We start from the raw sequence: 21238 nt of genomic DNA on the forward strand, positions 1-21238 counted from the left end.
TCCCCCCCCTCCTCCTCCTCCTTCTTCTTCAATTGTGAACCAATGGGTTTCATTAGGGTCACATACAGGAACATAAGTGAGAGGGTTTTTGTTGTTGTTTGTTGTTGTTGTTGTTGTTTTCCTTACAAGAGCACAGGCAACTTACCACTGGCTACATCACAGAAGAAAATATATCTCCATTTTCCAGCTACCATTAATTGTCTCTGTCTCTTCTGGGAGGGGTAGGGCCTCATGAGCCTCCTCCCCCTCCACCACGGGCCCAATCTTGCCCATGACTGGTTCAGGTAATCACAGCTACTGAAGGGTGTGGCTGTCCTGCCAGCCTGGAACACAGTGTCGCACCACGCTCCACTCCTGGCCCTTACACTCTTTACCCCTGCCCTTCACTGCTGCTCCACGAGCCTTGGAAGGGGTGATATGGATGTCCCATTCAGGGCTGACCTTTCAACAGTCGCTTATGCTCAACGTTTAAGATCAGTTCAAGTCTCTGCAATGACTGCTGCCCAGTGCAGGAAGAAACTCCTCTCACCAAAGCTCTTAGCACCACTAGTTTATAGGTATAAACAGAAACATCTAGAAGGCAATCATAATGCCAGTTTAGCAAAACAACAGTAGCAGCTTCCCCACTGTGGTCTATGTTCTCCCTAGCCATGGACCTTTGACCAAGTCTATGACTCCAGTTTTAAGCTCACGCCAGAGGAATGGACTCAGTTTCAATCTGGAAGTGGTTGGTTACTCTCCCAATAGTCGCGCCGCTGCTCCATTTAGTGGGCACTGCCCGGTGGCTCACTGGCTCCCACAGAGGTTATGGCTGTAGCTCTGGGGTTCTTGGACAGCTGGGTGAGGACGCTAGCTTGAAGCTATAGGTTTAAGAACAGCCTGGCAACATCCTGGGATTCTTATAAGGAAAAGGGGAAAGCTTTTCTTAAAGCGTCCTTCTGCTAGATCTCCTCTGAACTCATCAGACAGGAAAGAGAAGCACAGAATGTGGTTTTTTTTTTCCTTTTCTGCTTTTGTTACCCTAGAGGCAATGGGTACACTAAAGAAATTTAGGTGCCGAAAATTACCCAGAAATTTAGGGTACTTGATGTTTTCTCAGGGGACTAGGAGCCCTTCTGTTGTTTGTATCAGGCAGCTTACAACTGCCTATGACTTCAGCTTCCGAGGACCAAATGCACGCGCGCGAACACACACACACACACACACACACACACGCACGCACGCACGCACGCACGCACGCACGCGCGCCCCTTTACAAACAAATTTAGGAAACTTCTTTAGCATTCTGTAGAGCCAGGAGATTCTCCAGAGCAGTCCGTTTCCAAGCCAGCAATTAGAGGATGAACGTAACTCAGGAATCCAGACCAGCCCCACTACCGCCCTGGAAGGGCCTTGTCTACAGCCTCACAACCCTTTCTTCGGCACAACTTGGAGTTGATTCCAAATTTATTACGCTTCATTTTACTAGTGTAACTTAGTCTTTGAACTTAAGAAGCAAAGTCTCAGTAAACCATCGTCTGAAACAAAGGGGGAACTTATTGAAACCATATCAAAATCTCCCCCAGGGCTGTGGTCACTAGGTATCGTGACGGACTAGATCTGGGGCCTGCCAAGTCTCTAAGTCAAGATGGCACATTCTATGTCTCTGGCTTTCAGCCAAGACAACCAGGTGCCAGCCGGAGGGACCAAGCTTTGTTTCTGAGATGTTTATGGTTTTACCACAAGACTGAACTCTCCAATGAGTTTATAAAAGCTCAAACGCTGAGCCCTGTCCCAGAGTTTGTAGATCGTTATGGGGTAGACCTCAGTAAACTAACTGTCTGGTTGCCAAGCGATTTGGGGATATCTTGCTTTGACAAGCACTATTGAAAAACATCCTGTGTTCGAGTCTCTTCAGACAGGACATGCCATCTCTGTTCATCTCCATCTGTTTCTGTATCTGGTCTGTCGGAGGGTGGGAGCCCTGCTTTAGGCTGCAAGTCCTGCCATGGCCTTTCTGTCAGCCAGCTTCCTCCTCCTACTTCACAACAGGCCCAGGATGACTTCCTAGACTGGTGTCCCCAGTACCCCACAAGTTCTCATATCTCAGGCAGCTAGGGAAGGACAGCATCTTGAAAACACGGTATAGATATTAGGGTGGAGGAGAAACAGATCAGGTAGCTCAATCTCATGATGTCTGCTTGGGAAACAGATGTCTGACAAAATGCCAGCATCATATACTGTAGAAAGGCCCATAGGTCAGCGTATCTTAATTGGAATTGGAATAGTTATTTGTTATCTGCAAATGCACATGGTGGTTGTATAAAATGATGACCAAAAATAGTTTTCCTTCTCTATCATTTCCCTCCCTACCTCACACTGAGGCTCCAGTCTAGGGTGTGTTCAGCACTAGACAGTGCTCCGCCATTGGGCTTCTTCAACTTTTGCAACTCTTATCAACAGAGCATCGGCTAAGCATAAACCATTGTTCTAGAGCTTAGAAAACACAGAGGTGACAAAGGAAACACAATGTCTGCTCTAGTTTTGCACTCTGGTGGGATAAAGACACAGGCTGGCAAGCTTTGCAATGTGTTGGTACATTTGTAAGTGCCGCAAAGAGAACCGGCTGCTTGTTCAGGATGCTTAGCTAGGAATCTGAATGAGTGGGAGAGGATAATAATGCCTTTCTGGGGTGTAGAGTTTTAGCTGTCATCTCAATGAAGAATGGGAACCATACCCAGAAAGTCGGTGGAGAGAATGGCCTGTGTCTAAGCTCTGAGTATAGCGTATTGAACGAAGTGCAAGAAGTCTGCTATAATGGTACAGGGGACAACCACGTAGACCATGACCTAAATTAAGATATAGACATGAGCCTGGCGAATGCTCACACAAACAGAACCCGGTAAGGACATAAGGGATGAGAAAAGGCGCCTTCTCATGGAAACAGCAGGAACAGATTTTCATTGGAAAAATATCACTCTAGCTATAGAGTGCAGTATGAATTATGGGGGGGGGGACAAAGCAATAGCCTAGACCACTATGGCAGTTGTCCACAGATGGCAGCTTGAGTAGTAGATTAGATGTGTGTGATCTGAGAGAGCTTTAATAAGGAAAGTTATTGGATGTGATGGGCTAATGGGGTTGGTGGTTACTCCTTTACTGATACTGTAAAACTCTAATCTGTAAAAGTCTGCTCTTTTAAAGAAAGATTATATTTGTTTTTATCTGAAGTGCATGTTATTTATCTGAGGTGCATTTTATCTGAGTGTTTAGCCTACGCATGTATGTAAATATATCACGTGCATGCAGAACCTTAGGAGGCCAGAAGAGGGCACCAGAATCTCAGGAACCAGAGTTATAGACATTGTGACCGGCCATGTGGGTGCTGGGAACTGAACCCAGGTCCATGGGCTCTTAACCACTGAGTCATCTCTCCAACCTGAGAATCTGCTCTTTAGATCTAAATCATTGGTCCCAGTTGATGACAGTCCCTCACTGCCAACTTCGAGTATTCTTTTGGCAATGCTCAGGTCATTTTTTGGTTGTCATAATTGATATAACAAAGAATTATCTGTCTGAGATGATAAAGGTGTTGACGTTAGGGACTCTAACCTAACATCATGTTCTAACCTAAATCGCCTCCATCATAATTTAAGGACCCTCCTTGTTTTTCTTTGCTAAGGAGATGAAAATTTGACACCTAATTCAAGCCATTCAACAGCCTTACACCTTTCTCTGAACCATCACCATTGCATTTAGTATGATCCCTACTCCAAAGCTCAATGTCGTTTGCACTGGAGCTTAAGTAACTTCATTCCTGAAACAACTAACACCAAGTTTTGGGGGGGTGTTTGTTCCCTAATGATTAGTCAATACGAACACATATCCAGTAGCAATCAGTGCTGAGCAATAATAAGAAGAAGAACTAAGAAAAAATCCCCAGTGTTCTCAGGGGCTTTAAATGTAAGGGGGGATCATTGTAATGTGGAGTGGTTAAAAACACTGGGGGAAGAATTTTTATTGCATTACGAAGTCGGAAAACAAGAACACGGTAGTGACACTTTCACCCCGAGGGTCTGAGAATAACATTTAAACTCGGACAGGAGTTTGCAGGAAGATTGATGACTGGGAAGTGGGAAGAAGCAGGAAGGCGAGAAGAGCACACTTATTGAGAAAAGGACAAAACGTACATTCTGTACCTGGAGTTAGGCACCAATCATATTGTAAAAAACAAAACCAAATATATCCCTCACCAATGTTATTATGGGGCTGATCAAAAGAGGACCACAGAGGGCTTCCCCTTGGTTACATGGATCATAATTGACAGTCCTGCAACTCTCCTTCCTGTCTTTTCTGTCCTTTTGTCCACGGCGTTCTTCAGCAACCCTGGCAGGAGGACCGAGAGATGCTGAGAACAGTAGAAACTCACTCCCTTCTGGCCTGAAGCGCTGCCACGGATGGAGTAAGTGGCCTTGTCTGATGGTCTCAGAAGGGTCCTTTGCTATGCGTCTTCACTTCCAAGTGGGATTTCCTGTGGCAGAGAGGCAGGCCCACCAATTTCTGCAAGCTTCCTACCCTGGTGTCTTAGGGTTCTGATTTTGCTGCTGGCCTTGACCCTGAAGGCATTTTGGCCTTCCCTGTTCTCATTGCAGGGGGATTTTCAGGATGAGGAGGCGAGACTCGCTTGCTAACCACTGGCCATTTACAAAAATAATTTCTACCTTGCTGTCCCCCAACTTTTGAAGAATAAGAAAAACAGACGTGGGACCAAAAAAATCCCTTTTGTTTGTCCTGGTGCTTGATGAAATACGCACCCTCCCTGGGTGGCATAAGCGGTTTAGGTACCTTCCATAAAAGGAATCTCTTAAGGACAAAGCTAACGTGATTATCCGAGTGTGAGAGCCACAGTCAAGGCTTAAAGGAAATCTGTTAGAATAGCTGAATGTATCTGCTTAATCCCCTCTCCAGTGTGGCTGAACAATGCTCCCGAAGCTATTGGTCCTTCTGTCTTCTAGTAAAGGCCTGTCTCCAGAGGAAGGGGCTGTTGGCAGCTTTTGGTAGCCCTGTGTTTCATCTTCTCAGCTGCACAGCAACACAGGAGAGGCCCGAAGCATCATCAGAAACGCACGATGCTGCTTCTGCAGAGCACAGGGAAGATTGTGTGCTTTCTCCTGGCATCCTTGGGAGCGAGTACAGTAGACCTGTCGGAAATGGATGCTTGACGATCCCTCTTCACAGTCCCGAGAGACATGAGTTATGAGACAAGCTTAGCTACTTCTTGTTTAGGTGGTTCAGTAGGTAAGTGGAGCAGGAGGAGGGAGAAAGGAGATTGGAAGTTAAATTTGGCAAACCCCTCTGTGAGTTAGCATGGAAGTTAATACTCTCCTACGTTTAAACTCGAGACAGTAACACCTGCTACGTGAATTGATCTCAGGCATCGAAGGTAAAACTGGAAACACAGACAGGGAAGCGTCTGAACACATTTGCAGTTTCTACATGTAAAACCTTGAACGCTTCCCTGGCCATGTCGTCTTTAAAATTCCAGATTCCTGTTCTTTAGAAGACAGGCTTCTTTTCTAGACGTATGATTTCACTTACCGAAGAAAGCATTTGTTCACTGTTCACGATCTGGGCATAGTTTGGGGATACCCATAAGAATAAAGCTCTAACTTTAAGAGGGTCATAGTCTTGTAGGGAAGTGGAAGTATAAAATACATCTTGAAGAGTGAATACTATAAGTGACTAATTGGGTCATTAATAATAAGATCAGAGCCTTACAGGAATACGTATTATTTCAACAATACCTTCCTCTGTTTCAATCTCCACAGCCATGACAGCAACTCTTCTCATCCCATTTCACAGCTAAAGAAGTAAATAACTTTCCCACAGTGTCATAGCCAGTAAATGGTAGACCAAGGGGGCTCTTTGACACTGTAGTCTGAACTCTTCCTCATGGTGTATTCTAAGTTAATAAAGACACCTTAGCAGTGGTGACTCAAGATGGGTTCCAAAGCCTCTGGAGATGTGTACCTTGTTCTCGCAGAAGAAAGGCCGTTCCAAGCTGAGGGACCGGCATAGAGAAGGCAGGCACCCCTCCAACCGCCTTTGCCTAGGGAGGATCTCGATCTCAGGGCAGACCGCAAACAGCAGTGAGACAGGACACAGAGTTACCAGGGGCCAGAGCGTGACCTCCCTTGCTGTACCTTTGTGGGAAAAAGCTGGGAAATGTCAGTTATCTTCTTGACAGCCCATTGGTCAGAGAGGTGTTTACAGAAAGGTGGTAACGGTTGGCCTCCTTTGCGGTGCAGAACCCCGGAGTGTGTTCCAAACTGTAGGACTTGAAACCTTGGATGGACTGCTTTCAAGAGGATGAATGAGAGATTGACGTCAACATTAACTGGGAATTATGGGATCATCTTGAGATGCTTGTATAAGTGGGGAGAGAAGTAACTATTAACTCCCAAGGCTGGGAATGGAGTGCTTGCTAGGGTTCCGGGAACTCTCAGACACGGCAGGTTTCTTCAGTGTTGCTGGGTATTGTGTGTTTCAGCTGAGGCCAAACTGGAAATCAGGCTTGCCTGGGAGGTAGAATTTGGAGATGCCTTTTTCCTATCTGTTCTTCAGTTTCCATTGGCTACTTTCAGTGAAGGTGATTGGAGCAGAGTAGGGATAGCCTGGGAATGTGGGATGGATTCTATGGCCGGCCAGGAGGGATAGGAACCTGACTGTGCCCTGCATGGGCTGCAAGAAGGTCCCTGGGGAGTGTGCTATCCAATGGAAAGTCTGAAATAAGAAAAGGAGTGTGGGAGAGAGGGAGGGCAAAGAACGCTTCAGATAAAGAGCATCGTTCATGCAAATGCTCCGGAGAGACCACAGCACTGGAGAAAACGAATTTGCGTGTCCTTCTCTCATTTTGGAACAGCTGTAGGGCAGTGAGTTGGGAGTGGGCTGAGAATTTTCTCTGTCTTTCCCTTCTATACCATTCCAGGTTACATGAGCAGGCTGGTCAGCGGAGAGCTATGGTTGTGGGGTAGTGATGGCTGAGATTGAAATGCAGCTATCTGTGCGAGAGAAAACAAATGACAGCCTGCCTGGGGTCACTGAGTGATTTCATAAAGCAAATGTTTCTCTTCCCTATTTTCCTGCAGCCACCCCATGGGCCTGACTAGCACACTCCCTAAAGGGTTTACTGCCCACCTCTTTGACACTAAAAAACCAAAAATGTCGCTAGAGTAATGAGCCGAATGCAGACCAGACAGATGAATATCGGTGCAGCAGGAGGGGAGAGCAATAAAGTGAGGGGACCTGAGGGAAGCTGGTAACCTGCTGAATTCGCTAGTCACAGAAATAATTTACTGGCTGATCCCAGACCACTGGATAATTATCCAGGCAGCCCCCATTCTGGTGCGAAGCCTCCTGCTGCGCGGGGTTATTAATACTGGAGACAAACAGCGTGTGTTGGTGGGAGCGGACCAGGTCTCCGGGCCGAGGAGACAATGTGCAGGCCCTTACCGGGTCTCTCTGGGATAGGCCTCACTCGGGAAAACTGAACAGCCTCACTTTTCAGCTTCTGGCCCAGCCCTTGCATGATCCGCGGGGAGAGTCTCTCAAGGATGCTCAAAACAGTGGGCAAAGGAAAATAGCTATCCAAGCCCTGGAGTTCCACGGGTTTGTGTCAAGAACTTGTTGCTCTGTTCTCTCTCGGAACTAACTAGAAAGGTGTTTTGAGGCCTCCTCGGAGTAAGTCAAATTAACATCTATGGAGCAATGTCAAAAACACTCGCCTTTGACACTGCATGGGAACCGGAGTTGGTTGCCCACAAGCGGGGTCAGCGATAGTGTGGGCGTCTCCTCCAGAGCTTGCATTATTGAAGCGCATGACCTTAGGAAACGAGCATTTCAACAGGTCGCTGAGATGGGGATGGAGATGATTATTTCATTCCCCTGATTTTGACTCGTGTCTCTTCATCTTTTTAAAAATTTAATTTTAATCTTACGTCTTCTGTGAAGGTTTCATGCACGTGTACAATGCATGCCGATCACATCCACCATCTCTTCCCCCTCTTTCCAAACAATTTTTATTCCTTGACAATCTCACATGTCTTCCCTCCCCGGTACGCTCTCTCCCCACACTTCTTTATAACAAATCTTTTCTTCCTTTTATGTGTGTGTGTGTGTGTGTGTGCAACACACTGAATTTAATTAGGGTTGTTTGCATGAGCATGGGTGGGAAGTCATTTATGAGGGCATGGGCATCTCATCAGTAGGATGGAAGAAAGTGACAGTCCTGTCCGTAGCCACCATTCGTTAGGTTTTATATTGTGAGATGGTCATGAGCCTTTGGAGGTCAGGAGCAGAAGGTTATGTTTTGAATAGGAAGTGCTCCCTATAGGCCCATGAGTTTAAAACTTGGCTCCCAGTTGATGGTACCATTTTGGGAGATACCAACAACTTCAGGAGCTAGAGCCTATGTTGTGGGAATCGGTAACCATGGGCATCTATATGGGTGCTGTGTCTTGATACAGATCCCTCTCTATTCTCTTCGTTTCTTGTTCATCACGCAGGGAATAGCTTGCTCTGCCATGTATTCCTGCTGCCATATCTTCCTCCTCACCACCAGCCCAGATGTGCTGGGGCTGAGGTCTACGGACTTAAGTCACTGAAACCACAAGCTAAAATGAACACCTCTTCCTCTAAATTGTTCTTATCTGGTATTTTATCAGAGCAAAAAAAGTAACAAATGAAGCATCTTCCTTATTTTTTAGTAGCCCCATTATATCTTTATTGGTCTCTCCACTGCATCAAATATTAATCTACATGTTCCTTCTTCTAGTGCCTCAACATATATGGGGAAAGTGGCACAATGAAGAGAGATTACAGTGCTAAAAAAATCATTGCATAATGGTTAGATGACCTTCTAGGGCCACACTATGTTCAAAATATTATAGGAGTGAAAATAATCAATTTATGTAACATACTAGGTACACTACCTGGAATGTAACACACTTTTAAAAGTCTACATTTCGGGTGGCAGGATGGCTCAGTGGAAAGGCACTTCTTCCTAAGCATGATAATCTGACTTTGATATCCATAGTTCATGGTCGAGGAAGAGAATTGATTCTAGCAAGCTGTCCTCTGACTTCCACATGCAAGCTATGATCTGTTGACAGAGGCACCTCCCTGAGAGCTGCACATCTAGCTCTACCAGCTTATCTGACTTCCAATACTCTGATTCCATTTTCTTCTCTGGGACACCTGCACTGAAGTTTTCTCTCAAGGGTTACAAATTGATTATTCATTATCCAAAACACCCGGGATCAGAAAGCATTTTGGATTTCATAGGTTTGAGATTTGAAGATATGTGCATAGACATAATGAGGTATCTTGGGAATGGGATTCAAATACAAACATAAAGCACACCCATGTTTATAATTTAAATAGTTTTGGGCATGGAGCAGTGAGTTACAATGTGACCATTTTCACACTGGGCACTATGTTCTGGTTTGGATTTGAGCATCAGACTGGTGACGTTCAATTTGTGTTGGACTTTGTAGACTAGTTTTTACACATCTATTTTGTTCCCTGTATTTTGGTCAGACTTCTTAAAGCTGTTGTGGTATCAAAATGGAATTATATTTTTATGTCTATTTTTCGTACTAGGCAGGGAGGACCTCCAGGGCAAGGATGGTTTATTATTCCCTTCCTAAACTGTCATTTGCTGTTCCCCCTCCCCTTTTTTATTGATTTTTATTGAGCTCTACATTTTTCTCTGCTCCCCTCCCTACGTCTCTCCTCTCCCCTTCAACTTTCCCCTAAGGTCCCCATGCTCCCAATTTACTCAGGAGACCTTGTCTTTTTCTACTTCCCATGTAAGTCTCTCCCACCTATGTAAGTCTCTCCCTTTTACCCGGTAGATGCAGCGCAAGAAAGTTTCTGTGTTAATTCATTTCACCAATTCTTTGGCAAGCCCAGGAAACATCTATAAAGGCCTTTGGTGAAGAGACAGAGGGCTGGAGAGATGGCTTAGCAGTTAAGGGCACTTGCTGCTCTTTCAGAGGACCTAGGTTCAGTTCCCAGCACCCAGTCAGAGTCAGGTATCTCACAACCACAACTAACTCCAATTCCAGGTATTCCAACTTCCTTTTATGGCCTCCTTGTACACATGTGTATGTATCACACACACACACATACACATACACACACAATCTTTTTTTTTTTATTTTCAAGGTGTATTACATAGCTATAAACATCAATCCAAGTTTCCTAGACAATGACACCAAAGGCAAGAAAATCAGTAAATCAGACCCCATCAAAGATCAACACTGTTTATACCAAACACTCTTAGGAGCATAAACAGACAAATGACAGACTAGGAGAGTGTATTTGCAATGCATTTTTTTTTAAAAGCACAGTCTAAGTGGTTTGTTGAATTGAAATTTGAGTCTTTCCTCTTGGTATTTTGTTGGATCACCCGGCTCCAGTACCAGTCGGATGGCAGACGTTCAAGGGTGAGCTACCGGTTTAACTGATGACCTCTGCGTTGGGCATTTCCTGCCCACAGCACCTCCACTGAGTTGTACTCCTGCCTGACCGCATCCTCGCATTGATTTGCTCGGGCTGGTCCGTGTGAGTCTGCGGAAGAGATTCTGGATTCTTCTGCACGCTTTTCAGCAGGAGTGCGTGGAGGAGAAGGGGAAGCAGGGCTGTGAGGTGAGCTCTGGAAGAAATGCCCCCAGAAAACCCAGGGCCTCTGCAGTTAATATGCCCCAGGACTGAGGAAGAAACTTCTTGTAAAAGCTAGCTCCCCTCAGAACAATGTGGCCTTTTATTTTTTAACTTTGGAATGGAGCCTAGCTGTCCATGGAAACAAAGAGAGGAGAGAGTCACTGAACAGTTTCACACATTAAAAAAAAACAACAACAAAAAAAACCAAAACCAAAACCAAAAACCCAACTAGAATGTTTGTCTTTGAAGTCTCCTTTCCATCATTTAGAAAACTTTGGATTACAGGAGGGTTTTTTCCTACTTTTCCCCCTCAGTTCCTCACCCCACCCCAATTTTTCTTTTTCCCCCTTTTCCCCCCTGAAGAAAAGAGGACTGGGTGTAAGGGAACCTTCTTTTGAAGCAGGGCAGGAGTCATTAATTAAGACTCCCATTCTTTCCTTCTGACACTTGCTCATCAATCAGACTCCCTTAGCATTCTGATGACCCCGCTGACCTGGGTCTTCCATACTGTCTGCCAGCCAGAGCTGAGACAGAGACCACACACCAGAACAGAGAGAGAGAGAGAGAGAGAGAGAGAGAGAGAATATGAGAGAGAGAGAGAGAGAATATGAGAGAGAGAGAGAGAGAATATGAGAGAGAGGCTGGGCACAAAGCCAGCTGGTCTGGAAATCTTGTTTGAGATGAAGCTGGATAAAGAAGACATTTCTTTGCAGAAGGAAGTGTAGCTTACGGCACACAAGCAGTGATCTATAGCCGCCCTTCTCTTTCTCAGCCTAGGGCCCGCCATGAGGCTAGGAGTCTAGCCAACCGAGCCCAGGAAATAGGCAGGCAGTTCCTCTCTGCCAGTTCCATCCTGATGAAAAGAACCAGCTTTCACCCTCACTCAGCCAAGTGCAGAAGGCTGATCCGGGAGGAAATCCACCTGTCTGGGGCATGGGCTTTTAGTTCTCTAGTTTTCTTACTCAGTCACGTGAAACATCGACCTGTAGTCACAGCTACATGACCAAAATTGTGACAATGAAAGTAGCAAAAATCCCCAATACAGATGAAAAAGCAAGAATTACGTTACCCATACTTGACCACACTTTTAAAGTCAAGATTAAACAAAGTGTGTGTGTGTGTATAAACATATCTGTATATACACACACATAGTCTACTGTGCTATAGGAGTGCTAAGGTTGTAGGTAACTTTCATATATGTATTATATATATATATATATACACACACACATATTTTTTTGCTATAAAACATTTGCATCAGAAAAAACTAAAGAGAAAAAAAATGGGGGAAGGAGTTGTATGCATTTGTCCACAGTAGTAGATGTAAAACAATAGCCAATAAACATGGAAGATGTTCAAATTCTTTGACCACCAGGAAAACACAAGCTATTGCTTTACTAAGACCAGTATAACTAAAAAGAAGTCAGGCAAGTTCTTGGCCATCCAAGCAGTGTTGGGGTAGTGAAAAGGAGTGGGGTTCAAACTTGTTAGAAGGTAGATAACAGACCTAGAAAAATAACAGGTGATGGTGACCCGAAAGAGGAATGTTTGAAACCGAGAGGAGATAAAAATTTAAATTATTGGCCAAAGGACGTTGCAGGGTGTTACTTTCTCTATTGCTTCTACCATTGGTGGCACACTGTAGGTTCTGTTTCTTCTTTGTGTTACCAGCTCAGCTTGCACTGCTACTGTGAGCAAGAAAATAACACTGAAAAAAAAATGTTTATTGGGACTAATGTTGCAACACCAGATGAGGTAGTACAAAATCAAGTTTTCCTACAAACCTTGAGAGTGAACTAAAAATCTGCTTACATGACCAGAGACGTAGTGTTTGCACTAATTACAGCATAGTGTGCATGCAAATGAGGGTTTAATTTTGAACCCATTGCACAATTATTCCATTAGCACCATCAGCTATAGAAGTTCTTCTGCAAGGGCAGCAGGGGCATTTTGGCCTAGGTGGAAATGGTTTTATCTAAAGTTTGCTGAGGCTTGTGATAACAAAAATGTCTGGTGTGAACTATTCAAAACAGCGCTCTCGAGTGAGCCACCTTGCCGGAGTGGACCGGAGCCAGCCACCTCCACAGGAGTAGGTATGAGGGAGTGACCTCCTAGGGAGCAGGTTTGAGCCAGTGACCTCTGTGGGACCAAGTCCAAAATTCTTCACAGACCTTGAAAGAACAAAACTCAACTTCATATGGAAAACCAAAGCAACAGAGAAACCCTGTCTCGAAAAAAAAAAAAAAAAGAAAAACAAAATACCCAGGATAGTCAAAACAATCCTATACAATAAAAGAACTTCTGGAGGCATCAAATCCCTGACTTCAAACTCTACTACAGAGCTACTGTACTGAAAACAGCATCGTATTGGAATAAAAACAGACAGGAGGACCAATGGAACCGAATCGAAGACCCAGATATCAATGCACACATCTTTGAGCACCTGATTTTTGTTTGACAAAGAAGCATCGCAGGCATGCAGTGCCCTCAGAGCTCCAAGGAGGGTCTCATATCCTCTATAACTGGAGTTTCAAATGGTGTGCTTCCTGAACCGAACCCGGGTCTTCTGGAAGAGCGGCCAGGACTCTTAACCACTGAACCATCTCCCCAGCCCCGGATACATTTTAATATATTATTCATCTTGTTGCCCTGAGCATTCTGCTTTTCTCTTCTTCTCTCTGGCCTCAGTAACCACTGAGCTACTGTAATAAATATTCCTGTGTGAGTGGGGTTATGAAGTAGTTGTCTCTCTGTGCCAGTGTTACCTCACATGAGTTATTGATCTCCAGTTACATCCGTGTTTCAGAAGATGATGGGATTTCATTCATTTTTGTAATTCATTATTTGTTCAATAACTCCAACATCTGCAATCTTTGAACCAAAGTCCCCCATGAGCCCAGAGCTTTCTTGCCATCTCTTTTGGCACCTTATCCTCTTACTTGCTGAGGGTTAAGAGACAGTGCTCACCTCCCAGCTTAGAGCCCTGAATAAACTAGATTAATAAACAACCTCACCATCCCAAATGATTTTCCTGGATGGACCAGAAAAACACAATGAAAGCAAAAAGCCCGAACCCTTACCCTAAGGACACCAATGAAGAAAGAAGACAATTCAGAATAGGGCTACTATTGTTGGAAAAATACTAAGTCCTCGCCCTCCTCAACTTCTGAGGAGGATTGGGACAATTAGATACAACATGGAATGTTGATTTCTTCAATCTGTATCCTCCATCCACAGAAGTACTAGTTGCTAGGTGTTGTGTTTTAGTGTCCAGACAGCACACTGATGTTTATTTGTGCCTAAGACCTGTACACTCTATGTATTTCACATGTTACTATCCAGAACTTAGGGGATTTATGTATTTATGATCCATGCGTAGATAAGGAAGCACATTAATAACTGCAGGGTTGTTTAGTTGCCCAGAGGCAGTGTTTGAAGCCCACCGTATCTGCTTCAAGCCCATGCCTCCCCTTCTCCCCCACATTCCTCCCCATACTGGAACGGTCAGGTTGCTTTCTGTCTGAGACTGCGTGGCCATTTCTGAGTTGCAGTTTCATGGGCAAACATAGCTACAAAGGATGGAATGGATACAGAAGATAAACACACCCAGGATTGGATTCAGAGAGACTTTAGGTATTGATAATTGTCATGCATTTGGGGCCTTATAGTTGGACAGCTTGCCACATTTTGTAACTCGTCTTCACCGAAGCCCTGAAGCAGATAATCCTTTATTCTGCCCGTGTACATTAGGGAACCAAGGCTAGGTTTCCAGAAAACACAGGTCAGTGTGGAATGCAAATCCTCAGCCAAATCCTTCAATTTTCTGTAGAGATCGATGCCCATAGATTCTATCTTCCTATTTAGGTGAAAAACAGAGGTAATGACAAACTCTATGTTTCTGTCTTCTCCCTTGCAACTAAGGTGCAGGCTCCTCAGTTTTGCTTCAAGTTCCTCTTGCTCACAGACTGGTGGTTGTCTCTGTGTGTCTGGCTGTGATGTTCAGGACATGTGGAGTCTGGATTTCTGACAGGTGATAAATGGCTGTGGCTTCATTTCCTTGCTTCTGGTCAGAGCACTGGCAGTCAGTGAGAGCATCTGGGAGCCAGCTGCTCACGGCTGGGACGTGATGAGAGAGGGGCCTTCCAGAACATGTTTTTTGTGCAGGCTGATGCAGCAGCAGGCCCCTGCTTCCACAGTCATTGATGAGACACTGGACAAGAACTCAGGGCTTTTTTACCACCTGGTTAGCTGCCTTTACCTCTCTGGTTTTGGGGCATCAAGAGGGAGATGAGGGATAAAAAACTGTGCCCACCTCCCAGTTTGGAATCTTGCATGAACTGGATTCTATATAAATGGGGGAGGGGGGCTCCAAATGAATTATAAAGAGAACTGGCGTGTCTCTTATCAGTCAGCGCCTGTTGAATCTGCCTGGACGATAATCACCATGGTTACCAAGGATCTTGGCAGACAGTCATTATTCATCCCTGTCCATTCTTTCCCGCCATTGTTTTCTCATATAAAATCCTGAAAGAATATCAAAAGACCAGCTCCTCGTGTTGTGCTTGCTCTTTGCGAACCACAGCCTTCTCTTCCTCTCCCTTCTGTCTCCATGCCTCCTGCCTCCTACCCACCTGGCTCCACCCCTGCCCGCCTGCTGTGTGATGTCCTCAGCTGAACACCCTTCACACTGAGGGATTCCTGCAGGAGGGAGCTGGAAATCACGCTATCAGACGGTCACACCTCCCGCTGTAAGCCACGAGCTGATTCACGGTTCCTGTCCTCTGGCCATTGCACGCGTGTGTGTAAATGATTGTTGGGGCTGTTGTCTGACTTTGTCCCCATGCCAGGAGAAGGACAGGTGTTTAACACTGGCTAAAGGGCACACTCTTTATCTGGGAATCCCCGGAAGTCCCCTCATTTTCAGGCTGAGTAAGAGATGATCCCTCATCAGGGCCAACACACTTTTTTTCCTTTGGTCTCTGGGAAATTTCAACACCTTACCAATTAGCTGTACTCATAAATCTGTGTTCTTTGAACTAATTGAGCCCCTTCACTGACTTCCATGTCTAGTATCAGAGAAACAGCAGGCAGCTGGACTGACTCCTTTTCCAAGAATGAATTGACTCACTAAAACTTTCCATACAGTTTTCATAATATGCTGCCTATCAAAATCCATAAGAGGAGGAGGAGTCAGTAAACTGCAAATTCCATGAGGACAAGAATCCTGCCCATCTTATTGACTGCTATGGATCTTGAGACCTTAGCAATGCCTTTAATACATGTTTGTGTGATTTGGTTTATATACTACAGGTGAATTCAATTTTTGCCATAGTCCCTTACCTAAGCTGGGGATGAGGCTCAGGTGGTAGAGTGCATGCCCAGCCTACACGAAGTCCTGGGCACCATCCCCAGCACTCCATCAACTGGACCTGTTGTTACACACCTGTAATTCCAGCCCTCGGGAAGCGAAGGCGGTGAGGTTAGAAGGTCTAGGTTTCCCTTGGCTATATAGTGAGTTTGGGGCTACCCTAGCTACCCAAGGACCTGTCTCAAAAAGAAAAAAAAAAGAAAGAAAAGAAAAATAACATATGAGCTTAATCATTCTTTCATTATTTTAGTTTTATTCATTCTTTAGATACTGTTATGTATTTATAGGTAGCATCATTGGAATAATTTCTTATTAAATGCAAGTAGAAGAATGTTGGCTTCAAGCAGCTGTTGGGAGATGGGAAAGATGAGACTACCTACCCATTTCCCCACACATTTAGTGACCGTCTTTCTCGTACGGTGCAGAGCTTTCTCTTCCTCATGGAGTTGACTCAGCTGAAATGATTTCCCTAGCCCATCCGACAGATTGCAATCTAGATCTCTGAAAGGCTCTACCCCACACTGCCTCTGCTAGAGGGGGCGGAACTTTAAATTTGTACTTTATTTTTACACATGTTAACGTGTGTATAGAGGCCAGGGGACAACTTGAGGGAACTGGTTCTCTCTTTCCACTATACGGGTCCAGGAGGTTAAACTCAGCTTGCTAGGGTTAGTAGAAACTGTCGTTTCCCCCCCCCCCCCTGCAAAGCCAACTGGCTAGCCTGCTGTAAAGTCAGGCTGTGGAGAAGGGGATGGAGCAGCTGTCTGGGAGGGCCTGTGGTAGAGAAATGAATCTGAGGGTAGTGACTTGATCTGACCCAGGCTGGCATCAGGTGGTCAAAATTTTTATCTAGAAAGCAGGGTGGAGCGTGGCATGGCGGCAAGGGTCTTTGCCAGTGATGGTATTTAGGCTATAGGAGGTGGAATAAGGCAGGGAAGGATCTGGAGCAGGTCGAGAGCTGGCAACAGATTGGGAGGCGGTGGTGTAAGAGGTGGAAGGGGGCCCATCCCATTGGGAAATGAAACTCCTTAGCGAAAAAGGGCAAACCATAGAGGCAATGACTCGTATAGAATGGTACATCTAATTTTTTTTAAATTTTACTTTTCGACAGCTTTGTATAACATTATTTCACGATGTATTTTGACCACATTCACCTCCATTACACCCTCTTGTCTCCCACTCCCTCCGAACCCCTGAATATTGCATTTAAAAATACTTCTAATTTCATCAATTTGTTGATATACTTTTAGTTTTTGAGATGGGATTTCCTATTGTCTAGCTTGGCCTTGAACTCACTTACCTAGCTGAGATGGCTCAGCTCCTGAGTCTACCAGATTCCTGGAATCACAGGTAGGTGTGCCACCATGCCCCTGGCTTCCTTTCATGATCTGTCTTCACAGTTGAAGGCGGTGCAACATAAAGAATATTAGACTTGGGAATCTAAGGAATCTTAAACCCCTTTCCCCTCTTCTATAGAGTACGGTTGCCTTACCTCCCTAGATCACATTTCCCATATCGTTAAAAAGCTACTTATTCTTTAATATTCTAATTGATGCATTCTGGGATATGGGTGTTGCTGTGTCTTTAGCACTGAGATGCTAACACCTGCCTCACTCGGAGGTCATGAGGATGCAGCAGAGACTGTAAAGTGCTGCACCAGATGCTGAGGGCACAGCTATTGACATCTTGTTCTTGTGCTCTGTCTTGCATACAACCAGGGTTTGAGCTGTGTACATGAGCCATAGGCAGGGAAGCCGTGATTCAAGCTAGGGATTGTAGGGCAGCGGGTCTCCTATTAAAAATGGGCTGAAACTGTCTTTAGGGGAGGTAGTGGAGTCTGATTGAAAATAACAAGGAGTGCTTAAAAAGCAGCTAATTTATACAGGGAAGGGGCAGGGCTTCGTCTTGTTGCTAAGGTCCTGATTGTTTCCTGACTGTGTCTGTGTGTCTGAGTCTCTGCCGGGCCATTCTATAGGCTCCTTTCAGGAACTTGGTGATCTTGGCCCACAGATAATTAGATCAGTGTCATCACTTTCCCCGTTCCCCCCTTTTATTCTGCTGGGACAATTTCCATGAAAATAGAAGTGGATAATATCCCTTTCCCATTAACAAGGTTCAAGTTCTTCCTGGGCTACAGCTTGGCGGAGCCATTGCATAAAGTCCCAAGTCAGCTCGTGAGTGAGCTGTCTTTAAGGAGCTTATGAGTCCTGAATGCTCAGCCAAGTAACCTGCTTGCCAAGCTGGATTTTCAAAACTATCTCACGATATAAAATATCTTTGACTGTATTCTGCAGTGTAGTTTATTCTGATGATAGTAACATACAATTGGCCACTCATATTGCAAGTTCTGAATCTGTACATTTGTACAGTATGAATAAAAAATGTTTAAAAAGCTGAGTGTCATCTTCATCTTTATATCCAGCAGTCTGGTAGAAGAGGCAAGTGGATATCTACTTGTTCAAGGCCAGCCTGGTCTACATAGACAGTTCCAGGCCAGCCTGGTCTACAGAGACCTTCCAAGCCAACCTGGTCTACATAGACATTCCAGGCCAGCCAGGGCTACATAGTAAGAACCTGTCTCAATTTCTCTCTCTCTCTCTCAAAAAAAATCTTCTGTAGTTGTACTGAACATAACTAGACTTTTCTTTCCTATATTTTATCTAAATACTATGCCCTTTTTATCTGTAAGACTTGCATATCCATGGGCTTTTGTACAAGGAGGACAATCCTTGAACCCTGCCTCCATGGATACCAAGAGACCAGATTTTCATTTTCAATAAATATTGCTAGAATAGCTGGTCTTAATATGCAAAAATATATCTGTTTATAGACCCTAAACCTTTCACAAAATCTAACTCAAGTTGAATCATAGACATAAATATGATATCCATAATTATATAATTTCTAAAAACTAACAAGAGAGACAAGCTAGACGATCTTTGGTTTGGCAACGACTTTTTAAATTATGTGTATGGACATATTGCCTGCATGTATGTCTGCACCACTTATGTGTCTGGTGCCCTCAGAGGCCACAAAAGGGTATGAGACTTCTTGAAAGTGGAATTACAGACTGTTGTGAGCCACCATGTGGTGCTGGGACTCAAACCCAGGACCCAAGGAAGAGCAACCAGTGCTCTTAATTGCTGAGCCTCCTCTCTATAGATTCTGATAATGATTAAAGGGCCTGCCTTTAATCCCAGCACTTGGGAGGCAGAGGCAGGCAGATCTCTCTGTTTGAGGCCAGCCTGGTCTACAAAGAGAGTTCCAGGACAGCCGGAGCTACACAGAGAAACATTCTTGAAAATAAAAATGCAAACAAAACTAATATATATGTGTGTGTGTGTGTGTGTGTGTGTGTATAGTATATTTATTACTAAAACCATGATCTGTGAAAGAAGAAATAGGGAATTTAGGCTTCGTTAAATATTTAGACCTTCTTTTCTTAAAAACACACCGTGAGAGAACTAATAGAGGCTGGGGAATATCTCAGGTCATGAGAACATGAGAATCTGAGTTTTGTATCAGACCCATATAAAAATGCCTGGTAGTGGTGGGCTGTATACTCCCACTGCTGACATGCAAAACCTTGGGGTTTGCTGGCCAGACATCCTAGCCTAATTGTTAAGTTATAGATCAAGTGAGACTCTCAAGGAACGGGGTTGGAGGGGTGGCTCTGTAAACACAGACTGCCCTTTCATTTCCCCAGCCACCCATGTAACATGAACGGGGTGCCTGTTTGTTGGGGTTTTCTGTCCCGCCCGGTTCCTACAGCTGTTTAGCCCGAAAGAAAATCACACATAGGTCTCCATGAATTATAAAGCTGACTGGCCCATTTGCTCTAGCCTCTTATTAGCTCTGGTAGCTTATATTAACCCATTATTTTGATCTATGTTAGCCATGTGGCTCAGGTACCTTTTTCAGTGGACTCTTGGATTTTAAACAAGTGGGTTTTTGATTCTTGTACTTTTTTTTTTTTGGGTCCTTTTATTTTTCTATTGGCTTGTCTTGTCCAACTTCAGTATGACAGTTTTGGCTTTATCTTATTATATTTTATTTTGTTAAGTTTTGCTGTTACCTCTTAGAAGCCTTTTCTTTTCACATGAGGGACAGAAAGGAAGTGGATCTGGATGGGAGAGGAGGTGGGAAGGAACTGTGAGTGACAGAGGGAGGGGAAACCGTATTCAAATTATATTGTATGAGAAAAGAATCTATGTTTAATAAAAGGGGAAAATAACTATAGTTACCATAGCACGCAATACATCTCGAGAACATTTTATCAGGTGTAAATAACATTTTCTGCCTTTGGACCAACACCTTCCTGCCTTACCTTACACTTTCACAAACCGTGGCAGTCACTAATCTATTCTCTTCTTCTAGGAATTCAGTGTAGATTTCACGTAAAGGTGACATCAGGCAATATTGGACCTTTTTTATGCCTGTCTTTCTTCTCCTAGAACAAGCATCTTCCAGGTGGATTCTCATTGTCTCAAATAATGGAACTTTCCTTATTCATCCATCCATCACTGACTCTTTGGGTTGGTTCCAGAACAGTGTTACAACAGACATGATTGTGTGTCTTTTGGATACCCACCCCAATGCGAGACTGCAGGTGTCTGTGGTTCTCTGTTTTCTGGAGAAAACACATTACTGTTTGGGCTGTCCTAATTTAAACTCTCACCAAACAATGTCTAGGGGGTTTTCTTCGCATCCTCTCCCACTTGTTCCCTCTTGATTCGATAACAGTATATGCACTAGACATGGGAGGGAAATAAGGAAAGTGGGGCTTCCTGTGCTCTCTCCATGAGACGGTCCTCAAGCCATAGCGTAAAGCATTTTCCTGGTGCTCTCTCTGTCCATTTCACTTCTTGCTTCCGGTTTGGAAGTAAAGGTAAAGGGAGCAGAAAGGAGGCCAAAGAGGGAAAAGGAAGAATATATGGGACCATGAAGTAATAGCTTTAGCCTGGGAAAATTCAGGAATGGCATGATGTCTCTGGGTCCAGGCTGTTCAGCGCGAAAGACATGCAAGTTTAGTGCTGACCTGGTGGTAATTCCGGTCTTTCTGCTTTAACCCACCTGCTGCTATGCACTCTTTCTCCTCTTGATGGTGACCCAACTTTAATAGCTTACTCAGTAGGAAGGACTTTGTTTACTCCATCTTTCCTGGAA

Source organism: Microtus ochrogaster, chromosome 22 (genome assembly GCF_000317375.1).
Source record: "Microtus ochrogaster isolate Prairie Vole_2 chromosome 22, MicOch1.0, whole genome shotgun sequence".
NCBI classification, from domain to species: domain Eukaryota; kingdom Metazoa; phylum Chordata; class Mammalia; order Rodentia; family Cricetidae; genus Microtus; species Microtus ochrogaster.